Genomic DNA, 13085 nt, shown 5'->3' on the forward strand with positions numbered 1-13085 from the left:
TGATAACAGTACTAAAGTTTTTCAGCCAAAGAGGATCCCTTCTTCAGGTGTTAAATTGTCTTACTGAGATATGGCTAAGACGATGAATGTTACAGAAGAGGCAGTTGAAATTTTATTTAAGTTATGGATTTAGACATAGAATAAAGTTCACATAAGCTGAGACCTGAAATTAGACTATGGAATTCATTGCCACAGAGTCCAAGAGCTTAGCAGGATTTAAAAAAGGATTAGGCATTTCTATATAGATAACAGATATCCAGCATTACAACAATAGGAAATAACATCCCACACCCTCCAAACACATAAAAAAAATCTTAACAAACCAAGGTTTGGAAGGGATATAAATCCTCATGCTATAGGGCACAAGGCAAACTCTAATGGCTGGGGTTAAGAAACTTGCCCCATGACAGTTTATTCCTGGATTGCATGTAGCATGATTTCACTGACAAGAGAAAGGTGCATTTGATTCTGACCACTGCTGGAGAAGCTATACTGAAATAGATTGATCACTAGCCTAAAAATGTTACAGGATTTCCAATTAAATAGTTTACCAATCACTATTAAAATACTGTTATTTGAACTAGCAATTAATACAGAAACCTTAATTTGCTAATTCAGATCTTTTAGAACAATTCATCAAAGAAACGTACAACACTTCACACAAATCTTTCTAAGGGTATGTCTACACTACGAGGGTAGTTAGATTTCTCTTAAATCGAAAATGTAGAATCGATATTGCAAAGTCGAACGTGTGTGTCCACACTAAGGACAGTAATTTGACTTTGTGAGTCCACACTAACGGGGAAAGCATCGACATTGGAAGCAGTGCACTGTGGGCAGCTATCCCACAGTTCCCGCAGTCCCCGCTGCCCATTGGAATTCTGGGTCGAGCCGCCAATGCCTTCTGGGTAAAAAAATGTGTCGAGGGTGCTTTTGGGTAACTGTCGTCATCCGTCCGTCACTACCGCCCTCTCTCCCTCCCTGAAAGCGCTGGCGGGAAATCAGTTCGCGCACTTTTCTGGTCAGTGACAGTGCGGACGCCACAGCACTGCAAGCATGGAGCCCGCTGCTACCATCGCTGCAGTTGTGGCCGTTGTCAACGCCTCGCAGGTTATCATCCACCTTTCCCAGAGGCAGAGGCAGATAAACCAGGCGAGGAGGCTACGGCACCGCGGTGAGGGCCTGAAGTCTGAGAGTAGCACAGGCCTGTCAGAAAGCACGGGACCCAGCGCCGAGGACATCACGGCGACAATGGGTCATGTGGATGTTGTGGAACGGCGATTCTGGGCACGGGAAACAAGCACGGACTGGTGGGACCGCATAGTGCTGCAGGTCTGGGATGAATCCCAGTGGCTGCGAAACTTTCGCATGCAGAAGGGGACTTTCCTTGAACTTTGTGAGTTGCTGTCCCCTGCCCTGAAGCGCAATGACACCCGGATGCGAGCAGCCCTGACTGTCCAGAAGCGAGTGGCCATAGCCCTCTGGAAGCTTGCAACGCCGGACAGCTACCTGTCTGTCGCGAACCAGTTTGGCGTGGGCAAATCTACCATGGGGGTTGTTGTGATGCAAGTAGCCAACGCAATCGTTAAGGTATTGCTCTCAAAGGTAGTGACCCTGGGAAACGTGGAGGTCATCATAGATGGCTTCGCCGCGATGGGATTCCCAAACTGCGGTGGGGCTATAGATGGAACTCACATCCCTATCCTGGGACCGGACCACCAGGCCAGCCAGTACATTAACAGAAAGGGCTACTTTTCAATGGTGCTGCAAGCACTGGTGGACCATCGGGGACGTTTTACAAACATCAACGTCGGATGGCCGGGCAAGGTTCATGACGCTCGTGTTTTCAGGAACTCTGGTCTGTTTAGACGGCTACAGGAAGGTATTTACTTCCCGGACCACAAAATAACTCTTGGGGATGTGGAGATGCCTACAGTGATCCTTGGGGACCCAGCGTACCCGCTAATGCCCTGGCTCATGAAGCCCTACACTGGCGCCCTGGACACTGAAAAAGAACTGTTCAACTACCGGCTGAGCAAGTGCAGAATGGTGGTGGAGTGTGCTTTTGGCCGTCTCAAGGGGAGATGGAGAAGCTTACTGACTCGCTGTGATCTCAGCGAAACCAATATCCCCATTGTTATAGCAGCTTGCTGTGTGCTCCACAATCTCTGTGAGAGCAAGGGGGAGACCTTTATGGTGGGGTGGGAGGTTGAGGCAAATAGCCTGGCATCTGATTACGCACAGCCAGACAGCCGGGCGATTAGAAGAGCCCAGCGGGACGCGCTGTGCATCCGGGAGGCTTTGAAAGCTAGGTTCCACAGTGAGCAGGGTAACCAGTGACTTTTAAGTTTCTGTACAGAGAAGCTGAACCTGCGACCGTTTCTTTACCCAGTTAATGTTGACTATCCTCTCCAGTTACAGACCCCCTCCACCCCCTTCCAAAAAAATAAAATCAGTTTTATTTTGTTAATGAACACTGTTGTCTTTATTACTGTTTTCGCGGGAATGTTTGAAACCTGGGACGCAGACTGTGGTGGGGAGCGGGTGTAGTGTACTGATGCAAATGATCCTTCTAAACTCCAGGAAGGACAGGATTCGCAGTGGCGGACTGGTTGTTTCAACGGAGCCTGCCAGCCCTCCTGAGCGGGACTGCGTGTATGTGGGGGCTATGTGACTTTGTGGCAGGGGGAGGAGGGTTACAGATCCCCTGCTGCGTGGCTCTGTGATCCAGGACAAGGACCGCTGCATAAGATTTGTAACTGCCCTCCCCCGCAACAAAGTCACAGTGCAAACCACCCCCCACGCACAGAACATGAAAACCACCTCCCAGACTGACCAGGGTAACTAGTCACTGCACTGTGTATGTGCCCTGCTGCTGGACCTGCCCCCGCCTCTGTACCCTGCTAAAGGTGACTGTCCTGTCCAATTCCCAAGCCTCTTCCCCCCCTTCAGACAGACTCTCCCTCAAAAGAACATGACTGAAACAGTAATGAACAGAAACGTATTTTTTTATTAACAACCACACATGAAACTGGGGGGTGAAACTTGGATGGGGGCTTGGGTGAGGCGGGCAGGAAAGGACTTATCAAATTTTGGGGAATGACAGCCTTCTGGTGCTTGAGCAGTCTGCAGGGGTGGAGTGAGAGTTTTCACGGACTCTGCCGCCCCTCCTTCTTTGGACTTTGGGCGAGGGGGGTATGGGACTTGGTGGCGGGGGGAGTGCGGTTGCTGATAGACTGCAGCAGGGCTCTGTCCTCCTGCCTCCGTTCCTGCAGAACATCAACAAGGCGCCGGAGCGTGTCCGTTTGCTCCCTCAGAAGTCCAAGCAGCGTTTGAGTCGCCTGCTGGTCTTCCTGCCGCCACCTCTCCTCACGTTCCATGTGTGTCCGGTGCATTTGGGACAAATTCTCCCTCCAATGGTTCTGCTGTGCTGCCTGGGCTTGGGAGCAGCCCATTAGTTCTGAGAACATGTCCTCTCGCGTCTTCTTCTTCCTCCGCCTAATGTGCGCTAGCCTCTGGGAGTGTGATGCCAGGCTGGGTTGGGAGACAGTCGCAGATGTGGCTGTGGGAATGAGAAAGAGGTAGTGAATTCCTCCGAAACATAAATGTAGTTGTGAACAAAGAACATAGTCTCTCTCTGTGAACAAGACCATGCACCGCACCTATCACATGCGCACTCAGGACAAGGTCGAATTTTCGGACCTCGCCTTCAGTGCCTGGGGTTTTGCACTGCCGATCTGGGAAGCGTGGCAGGACACCGTAATCTCTGTAGCAGGCAAACATGGTAAGCCGTAGACTTGTGGCTGCTTAAAACTTTAGTAGTACCACTGGCCTCCTTTCACATTGAAAGCAATGCCAGTCTCTGCTGCCAGCAATCGGCCAAGCATGAACTCTGGCCCTGTCCCACCCCCTCGCGGTTGTCCCAGGGAAAGATCCCTGTATGCTGCCCCTCTCCCGCCTCCACCGCGTGGCTGTAAACCAGCGGTTACAGTTCTGTAAAGGAACTTGCAAGCAGTCCCAATACTAACAGTCCCCTACCTAATTCAAAGCAGGTCATCATGAGCGACATAACTATCATGAGGATCTCGGACAGCGAGAAGGAAAGGATGCTTTGGGAAAGTCTGCAAAGACCAGGGCCCTATGCCGCCATGCTGTGCAAGGCAATGATCCCGGAGTACTTGCTTGTCTCCTGGCGCGGGAACGTCTCCTACTTCGGAGGACCCAGTAAGGCCGCTCTCCCCAGGAACCTGATGAACAGGCTTTCCCATTACCTGCAGGAGAGCTTCGTCGAGATGTCCGTGGAGGATTATTGCTCTATCCCCGGACATATGGACTGGATTTTCATATAGCTGCAGTGGCAGGGACTAAAGAGTGGAGTAGCTTGGGCAGCAGAATCATGCACAACCGGACACTGTTAGATTTTTTTTAAATAGCTGGAACTGAATACTTAAGCGCCCAGGGTAAAGAAATCATGAAGCACACATTGTTCTTATTCTTAATATTCCTGTTCTGTTAAAAATAAATGTTTAGATGTTTAAAGTACTTACCGCTTGATCCTTCCCCTGAATCTGTGTCCGGGTTACATGCTGGGGAGGGTTGGTAGGGGATCTCTGTAAGGGTGATGAAGAGATCCTGGCTGTCGGGGAAATCAGCTTGGTAAGCGCTGTCGACTGCCTCGTCCTCCTCATCTCCTTCCTCATCCTCCCCGTCCGCTACCATGTCCGAGGAAGCGGCCATGGACAATATCCCATCCTCAGAGTCCACGGTCAGTGGTGGGGTAGTGGTGGCGGCCGCACCTAGGATGGAATGCAGTGCCTTGTAGAAACGGGATGTGTGGGGCTGGGATCCGGATCGTCCGTTTGCTTCTTTGGTCTTCTGGTAGCCTTGTCTCAGCTCCTTGATGTTCACGCGGCACTGCGTTGCATCCCGGCTGTATCCTCTCTCTGCCATGGCTTTAGAGATCTTCTCATAGATCTTTGCGTTCCGTCTTTTGGAACGCAGCTCGGAAAGCACGGACTCATCGCCCCACACAGCGATGAGATCCAAGACTTCCCGATCAGTCCATGCTGGGGCCCTCTTTCTATTCTGGGATTGCACGGCCATCTCTGCTGGAGAGCTCTGCATCGTTGCCAGTGCTGCTGAGCTCGCCACGATGTCCAAACAGGAAATGAGATTCAAACTGCCCAGACGGGAAAAGGAATTCAAATTTTCCCGGGGCTTTTCCTGTGTGGCTGGTCAGAGCATCCGAGCTCGGACTGCTGTCCAGAGCGTCAACAGAGTGGTGCACTGTGGGATAGCTCCCGGAGCTATTACTGTCGATTTCCATCCACACCAAGCCTAATTCGATATGGCCATGTCGAATTTAGCGCTACTCCCCTCGTTGGGGAGGAGTACAGAAGTCGAATTTAAGAGACCTCTATGTCGAACTAAATAGCCTCGTGGTGTGGACGGGTGCAGGGTTAATTCGATGTAACGGCGTTAAATTCGACATAAACGCCTAGTCTAGACCAGGCCTAAGACTACCACAAAACTGCATCACCCAAGATCAAGTAACAGATTAACAAGACCTCTTTTCCCATCCCACCCACGTACACTAGAGAAGTCTCATTTTATGCCAAAAGTATTTTTCCATAGTTTAGAAAGAGGCAGCATTATTATTATTTGTATAACCATAGCACCTGGAAATCCTAGTCATAGACCAGGCCCCCACTGTGTTAGGTGATGTACAAATACAGAACAAAGTCAGTCCCTGCCTGATATTACAAGTGTATACCCAATCATATTTATAGCTCCATCTAGAATTATAAATACTTTACAAGCTGCACAACAACAACATCACATCTCTACCCTTGAAACATAGTCACACCATGAAATACCACAAATCAACACTACCATAGCTTAAAGCAGGACATGAATGCTTAAGTAAACCAAAACAAACAAACAAAATCAGTAGGATTTTAGGCAATTAGCATGCAGTTTTCTAAATTCCAATTTGAAAATACTACACGTTTTGATTTTATGGGAGGAATTTACAATTTTGATTAGTAACTCAATATTGCTGATTGCTACAGTACCATCAATAGTCAACTGCAAAGGGGGAAGGACCAAGCACACCTCAGACACTGAAAACAGTTTTGTTTAACAAGACCCATTAGCACATAGTAAAGAGTAAACAATGAAATGGCTGGGTATTGTTAGATTAGATTTGAAAAGGTTAAATAGTTACCAAGATTTGAACTTGAACAAAAATAGCTGGCAGGGACAGCAATGTTAGACATTAGGTCATTCAATCCACCCTTTTGCCAGTGCTCTATTGTTATCTAGAGCACTTTTTCAAGGGGTTTATTTGAAAAATAAGGGGCAACCTGGAAGAAGGTAGAGAGATGGCTGTGTGGGAGGCCAAAGAGACTGCAGAAAGACTAAGCTAGGAGCAGACAGCATCCTGGAAGCCTTGGTTGGATGGTATTTCATTAAGGAGGGTGTGATTACGAGCATGAAAAGCAGTAGAGAAGTCAAAAAGAACAGAGTAGAGAATCTGAGATTTGGCTAAGAAAAAAAATCAAGTCCTTGACAAGTCATACATCAACAGGGTGAAGGAAGCAGAAGCCAGATTGCAGGAGGTCAAAACATTCATTACCAGCCCACGGACCTTGGTACATCTCAATTAATCAAAAGCACCATTTCCAATTGTTGCCTAATTTCCTTGCTTCAAACTCAACTCCATCCTTATGGAGAGAACAAATTTGTAATGTTATGCTCACTTAGTTCCTCTCTCTCAGCTCCTTGTCTCAAACCTTTTGCTCAGCCAGTCTCAATCCCCCCCTTCCCTCTCCAGCTTCTTGTTAAATCTGTCTTCCCTCACCTCCCTCTCCTGCCTGTGGGGTCTCAGATCCATTTTTTTGCACAGTCAGACTGGGTCTCTGCATCTGATCTCAGTTTCCATCCACCTACAGGTCCCAGCCCCACCTTCCCTGCCTCCCTCGTTTCCCTTTTCATGGGAATCTCCTTGCCCAGCCAGCCCCAGTATCCCCCCCAACCTCAACTCCTAGTCCCCCAGCCCTCTCCCTGCCAGTCTCCAGTCCTTGAACCAATCAGCTCTCCCCACCAGTCCTGCTCTTATCCCCTCTGCATTTGGATCTGACAGCTTCCTCCTTCAATTTGCATGGGCCCATCAGGATGCCAGTGAGAGTACAGAATAATATGTTCGGATGCCAAGACCCAGACCCGTCATGGCCTGCAACAGCCCTGAGCTGCAATTACAGGAAACGTTCTGCTCAGCTGCTGCCTGAAGCATGCCTAGTGTGGACAGAATCTTCAGGGAATTTAGCTAAAATCTTAGAAGTGCCTACTAAGCATATGACAACTGCAATTTTTGAAAGGCTTATAACTTAGCCAAATTTGTGTGGTTAACAGGGATGGCTAGAGGCAGATTTCTAACATAAAGGCCAATTACAAGCCAAATTTCAAGCCCCCGGTCCAAAGCATGAGAGTAGCTGAGCTTTCCAAACAAGCGGTCACTAGAATTTTTTAAGATGGGCAGAACATATTCTTTCCTAGCCTTGTTAAAATTAAAAAACAAAACAAAGTTTTTAAAAAAAAAATACACCCTGAGGCTGGAACCCAGGATGGAAAATTTCCAAACAGTTAAAGTTCAATACGGTTATAAGCAACTGAAAACAGGGTCTTATAATTGTGGAAGTCAACGAATGGCTACGCAGGTGGTGTCGGAGAGAAGGCTTTGGATTCTTCGACCATGGGATGGTGTTCCAAGAAGGAGGAGTGCTAGGCAGAGACAGGCTCCACCTAACGGAGCCTAAGAGAGGGAAGAACATCTTTGCAAGCAGGCTGGCTAACCTAGTGAGGAGGGCTTTAAACTAGGTTCACCGGGGGAAGGAGACCAAAGCCCTGAGGTAAGTGGGGAAATGGGATACCGGGAGGAAGCACGAGCAGGAGAGTGCAAGAGGGGAGGACTCCTGTCTCAGACTGAGAAAGTGGGACAATCAGCGAGTATCTTAAGTGCCTATACACAAATGCCAGAAGCCTGGGAAACAAGCAGGGAGAACTGGAAGTCCTGGCACAGTCAAGGAACTATGATGTCATTGGAATAATAGAGACTTGGTGGGATAACTCACACGACTGGAGTACTGTCATGGATGGATATAAACTGTTCAGGAAGGACAGGCAGGGCAGAAAAGGTGGGGGAGTTGCATTGTATGTAAGAGAGGAGTATGACTGCTCAGAGCTCCGGTATGAAACTGCAGAAAAACCTGAGAGTCTCTGGATAAACTTGAGAAGTGTGAGCAACAAGGGTGATGTCGTGGTCGGAGTCTGCTATAGACCACCAGACCAGGGGGATGAGGTGGACGAGGCTTTCTTCCGGCAACTAGCAGAAGTTACTAGATCGCAGGCCCTGGTTCTCATGGGAGACTTTAATCACCCTGGGAGAGCAATACAGCGGTTCACAGACAATCCAGGAAGTTTTTGGAAAGTGTAGGGGACAATTTCCTGGTGCAAGTGCTGGAGGAACCAACTAGGGGCAGAGCTCTTCTAGACCTGCTGCTCACAAACCAGGAAGAATTAGTAGGGGAAGCAAAAGTGGATGGGAACCTGGGAGGCAGTGACCATGAGATGGTCCAGTTCAGGATCCTGACACAAGGAAGAAAGGAGAGCAGCAGAATATGGACCCTGGACTTCAGAAAAGCAGACTTTGACTCCCTCAGGGAACTGATGGGTAGGATCCCCTGGGAGAACAACATGAGGGGGAAAGGAGTCCAGGAGAGCTGGCTGTATTTTAAAGAATCCTTATTGAGGTTGCAGGAAAAAAAACAATCCCGATGTGTAAAAAGAATAGTAAATATGGCAGGCGACCAGCTTGGCTAAACAGTGAAATCCTTGCTGATCTTAAATGCAAAAAAGAAGCTTACAAGAAATGGAAGATTGGATAAATGACCAGGGAGGAGTACAAAAATATTGCTCGGGCATGCAGGAGTGAAATCAGGAAGGCCAAAATCACACTTGGAGTTGCAGCTAGCAAGAGATGTTCAGAGTAACAAGAAAGGTTTCTTCAGGTATGTTAGCAACAAGAAGAAAGTCAAGGAAAGTGTGGGCCCCTTACTGAATGAGGGAGGCAACCTAGTGACAGAGGATCTGGAAAAAGCTAATGTACTCAATGACTTTTTTGCCTCTGTCTTCACGAACAAGGTCAGCTCCCAGACTGCTGCACTGGGCCGCACAGTATGGGGAGAAGGTGACCAGCCCTATGTGGAGAAAGAAGTGGTTCGGGACTATTTAGAAAAACTGGACGAGCACAAGTCCATGGGGCCAGATGCACTGCATCTGAGGGTGCTAAAGAAGTTGGCGGATGTGATTGCAGAGCCATTGGCCATTATCTTTGAAAACTCATGGCCATCGAGGTTGGTCCCGGATGACTGGGAAAAGGCTAATGTAGTGCCCATCTTTAAAAAAGGGAAGGAGGAGGATCCGGGGAACTACAGGCCAGTCAGCCTCACCTCAGTCCCTGGAAAAATCATGGAGCAGGTCCTCAAGGAATCAATTCTGAAGCACTTAGAGGAGAGGAAAGTGATCAGGAACAGTCAGCATGGATTCACCAAGGGCAAGTCATGCCTGACTAATCTAATTGCCTTCTATGAGGAGATAACTGGGTCTGTGGATGAGGGGAAAGCCAGTGGATGTGTTATTCCATGACTTTAGAAAAAGCTTTTGATACGGTCTCCCACAGTATTCTTGCCACCAAGTTAAAGTATGGGCTGGATGAATGGACTATAAGGTGGATAGAAAGCTGGCTAGATTGTCGGGCTCAACGGGTAGTGATCAATGGCTCCATGTCTAGTTGGCAGCCGGTTTCAAGCGGAGTGCCCCAAGGGTCGGTCCTGGGGCCGGTTTTGTTCAATATCTTCATTAATGATCTGGAGGATGGCGTGGACTGCACTCTCAGCAAGTTTGCAGATGACACTAAACTGGGAAGAGTGGTAGATATGCTGGAGGGTAGGGATAGGATACAGAGGGACCTAGACAAATTAGAGGATTGGGCCAAAAGAGTCCTTGTTGAACCTCATCAGGTTAAGTGCAGAGTCCTGCACTTAGGACGGAAGAATCCCATTCACTGTTACAGACTAGGGACCGAGTGGCTAGGCAGCAGTTCTGCAGAAAAGGACCTAGGGGTTACAGTGGACGAGAAGCTGGATATGAGTCAACAGTGTGCTCTTGTTGCCAAGAAGGCTAACGGCATTTTGGGCTGTATAAGTAGGGGCATTGCCAGCAGATCGAGGGACATGATTGTTCCCTTCTATTCAACATTGGTGAGGCCTCACCTGGAGTACTGTGTCCAGTTTTGGGCCCCACACTAGAAGAAATATGTGGAAAAATTGGAAAGAGTCCAGCGGAGGGCAACAAAAATGATTAGGGGGCTGGAGCACATGACTTATGAGGAGAGGCTGAGGGAACTGGGATTGTTTAGTCACCAGAAGAGAAGAATGAGGGGGGATTTGATAGCTGCTTTCAACTACCTGAAAGGGGGTTCCAAAGAGGATGGATCTAGACTGTTCTCAGTGGTACCAGATGACAGAACAAGGAGTAATGGTCCCAAGTTACAGTGGGGGAGGTTAAGGTTGGATATTAGGAAAAACTTTTTCACTAGGAGGGTGGTCAAGCACCGGAATGGGTTACCTAGGGAGGTGGTGGAATCTCCTTCCTTAGAGATTTTTAAGGTCAGGCTTGACAAAGCCCTGGCAGGGATGATTTAGTTGGGATTAGGTCCTGCTTTGAGCAGGAGGTTGGACTAGATGACCTCCTCAGGTCCCTTCCAACCCTGATATTCTATGATTCTAAGTCAGGCAATCCACCCACCATATGTATATCTTTATCTACACACATTACGTACATGCTTCGAACTTTCCTTATTAATCTCCAGCTACAGTCATTGGATTTCACTCTTCCCTTAAATTCCCTCTATCTTCCTGATAACCAGCTGCCTAAAACTGAATGCAGTACTAAAACTACAGTGACAGACCCAAACACTGGGATCACCATTTTTTAAAAAAACAATCCATAGTTATGTCAATCCAAGGCAGGGCCACTATCCACAAAACAGCTCAGTCACAAACACCCAACATCAGATGACTGGGGGGGGGAGGAGGGGGGGGGGAGAAGAGCTGAAAGGATCTTTTTTCTCACCTCCCAAAAGAGTCAAATGCTGAACACAGAATGCGAGCAAAAGCAACTCCCTCCCCCACATCTGCCACTCATATCCTGCTGCTGCCTGCAAAACAGACACCCCCTTTGTTGATTTTCAGCAGCACAATGGGCTAGAACAGACAAGAAACTCCCATAACACTCCCCCGGACAGCCAGCATTGCAAGCTGCCTCCCCCAACACACCATACACAGGCTCTCTCAACTAACTGCAGTCCCACAGCAAACTTTCCCGAGCACCTAACCCCCTAAAAGAAGAGAAGAAACACTGGCAGCGCCAACTCCGAACTTTCGGGGCGGCAGAGGAAGGACTTGTAAGAATTGCTAAGCAAGAAACCACCCCGCGCACCGCCTGCCACTCCCCCCAACCCTGCCCCCCCCCCGGCACCGCCTGCCACTCCCCGCACCCTGCCCACCCCTCCGGCACCGCCTGCCAGTCCCCCAACCCTGCAGCCCCCCGCACCGCCTGCCACTCCCCGCAGCCCCGCGCACCGCCTGCCACTCCCCGCAGCCTGTACCCCCGGCACCGCCTGCCAGTCCCCCATCACCCTGCCACACGCCCCCGGTGCCCCCGCCAACCTCCCGCCCCGGCAGAGGGGCAGCCCAGGGCACAGACCTCGCCCAGCTGGGCCGCGCCGCGCTCCTCTCTCCGCTCCAGTAGCGGCGCACGATCCACCCCGCTCCGGCGAGGTGCACTGTAGTAAATTGCTCTCCGTAGTAATGTGCTATTTACAGTGTACTGAGCATGAACTGCGCATGATCAGTACATCTGCTGAAGCCACTGCCCTTCATCCTGCCCTTGTTAGGCTTAGAATTCTGCGGGCTGCTTTTGACAGGGGGTTAAAAAGAGGGCGAATCAGAGCAGGGGGGTGGCCAGGGTCTGAGCAGGGGGTGGAAATTGACTGGTCAGGAGGGTCAAGCAGCTGGAGGCAGCATTAGGAAAGGGGTTAAAAGGCAAAATCAGGAATGAGGTGGGGAGGAGGCGGAGTTAAGCCCAAGGGTGAGGCGGTGTCAGGGGGCAAAACCCGGCACAGGCAGGGGCAGAGGGGGTAGCAGTTACCCCAGTGGCACTGAGACACCAGTGCTTTGCAAAATAGTTTGTGGAGGGGGCGAGAGGCTTTTTTATTTGAGCAAAGTGGCTTTTTTGAATACTATATATATATATTGTAGTGCAAGAAACTGCTACCTGTAGGCATTTGCTACATCAGGTAGCAGTTAAAAATTTTATTAAGATGATGTTAAAAAAAATAGTGAACAGAGTTTGAGCATAGAAGTTTCTGGTTATCAGGGAATAACATACAGATTATCGAAGGTGCAAAGTTTGGTTTAAAATAAGGTGGCATGAGGAATACATAATCTGCAATATCCCCGATTGGGGGTAAAAGGTTGATGGGTCAAAGTATAGACATTGAGATATGAGGGTATGAAGTTCATAAAGTGGCTATGTTCAGGTGTGGATTATAATGAGTGGATATGATGATGAGGATGGATTGACCCTCATTTGGTGAGATTTAATGTTCAGGGAGTTTATGGTTCCAGTTCATATGATCCAATGGAGAAGGTCACTTGGTCCCTTTCTCATAGTGGGAGATAGCACTTTCTTACAATCCATTACATATCAATAACTGCTACTAGTAGCACATTCCTACATGGAGCAATTTTATTACACTACACCCTGCTGCAAACCTCACAGCCAAGCTCGCTGCTCCCGATGCTCCCGGGACAGCCCACGCTGGCACTGCCTCTGCGCAAGCACCCCGGCTCCCCAGCTCCAGCCGCCAGGGACTGGGGCAGCCAGGGCGCTGTGATGGGAGCTCCAGGGGGGGGGGGGGCTGTGCACTGACAGACAGATCTGGACTGGCTGACTGCCCTGCT

General features: G+C 49.2%; 1 protein-coding gene across 1 annotated transcript in view; it reads right to left on the reverse strand.

Moving 5' to 3' along the window:
- Positions 1-11250, reverse strand: part of PRRG1 (proline rich and Gla domain 1) — a 55852-nt gene extending 44602 nt beyond the window's left edge. The window contains exon 1 of the mRNA XM_065417968.1: positions 11194-11250. The gene's annotated coding sequence lies outside the window, so the exon portion shown is untranslated. The remainder of the gene's footprint in view (positions 1-11193) is intronic.
- Positions 11251-13085: the final 1835 nt, after the last annotated feature.

The sequence above is a fragment of the Emys orbicularis genome, chromosome 1 (assembly GCF_028017835.1).
Source record: "Emys orbicularis isolate rEmyOrb1 chromosome 1, rEmyOrb1.hap1, whole genome shotgun sequence".
In the NCBI taxonomy this organism is placed as follows: domain Eukaryota; kingdom Metazoa; phylum Chordata; order Testudines; family Emydidae; genus Emys; species Emys orbicularis.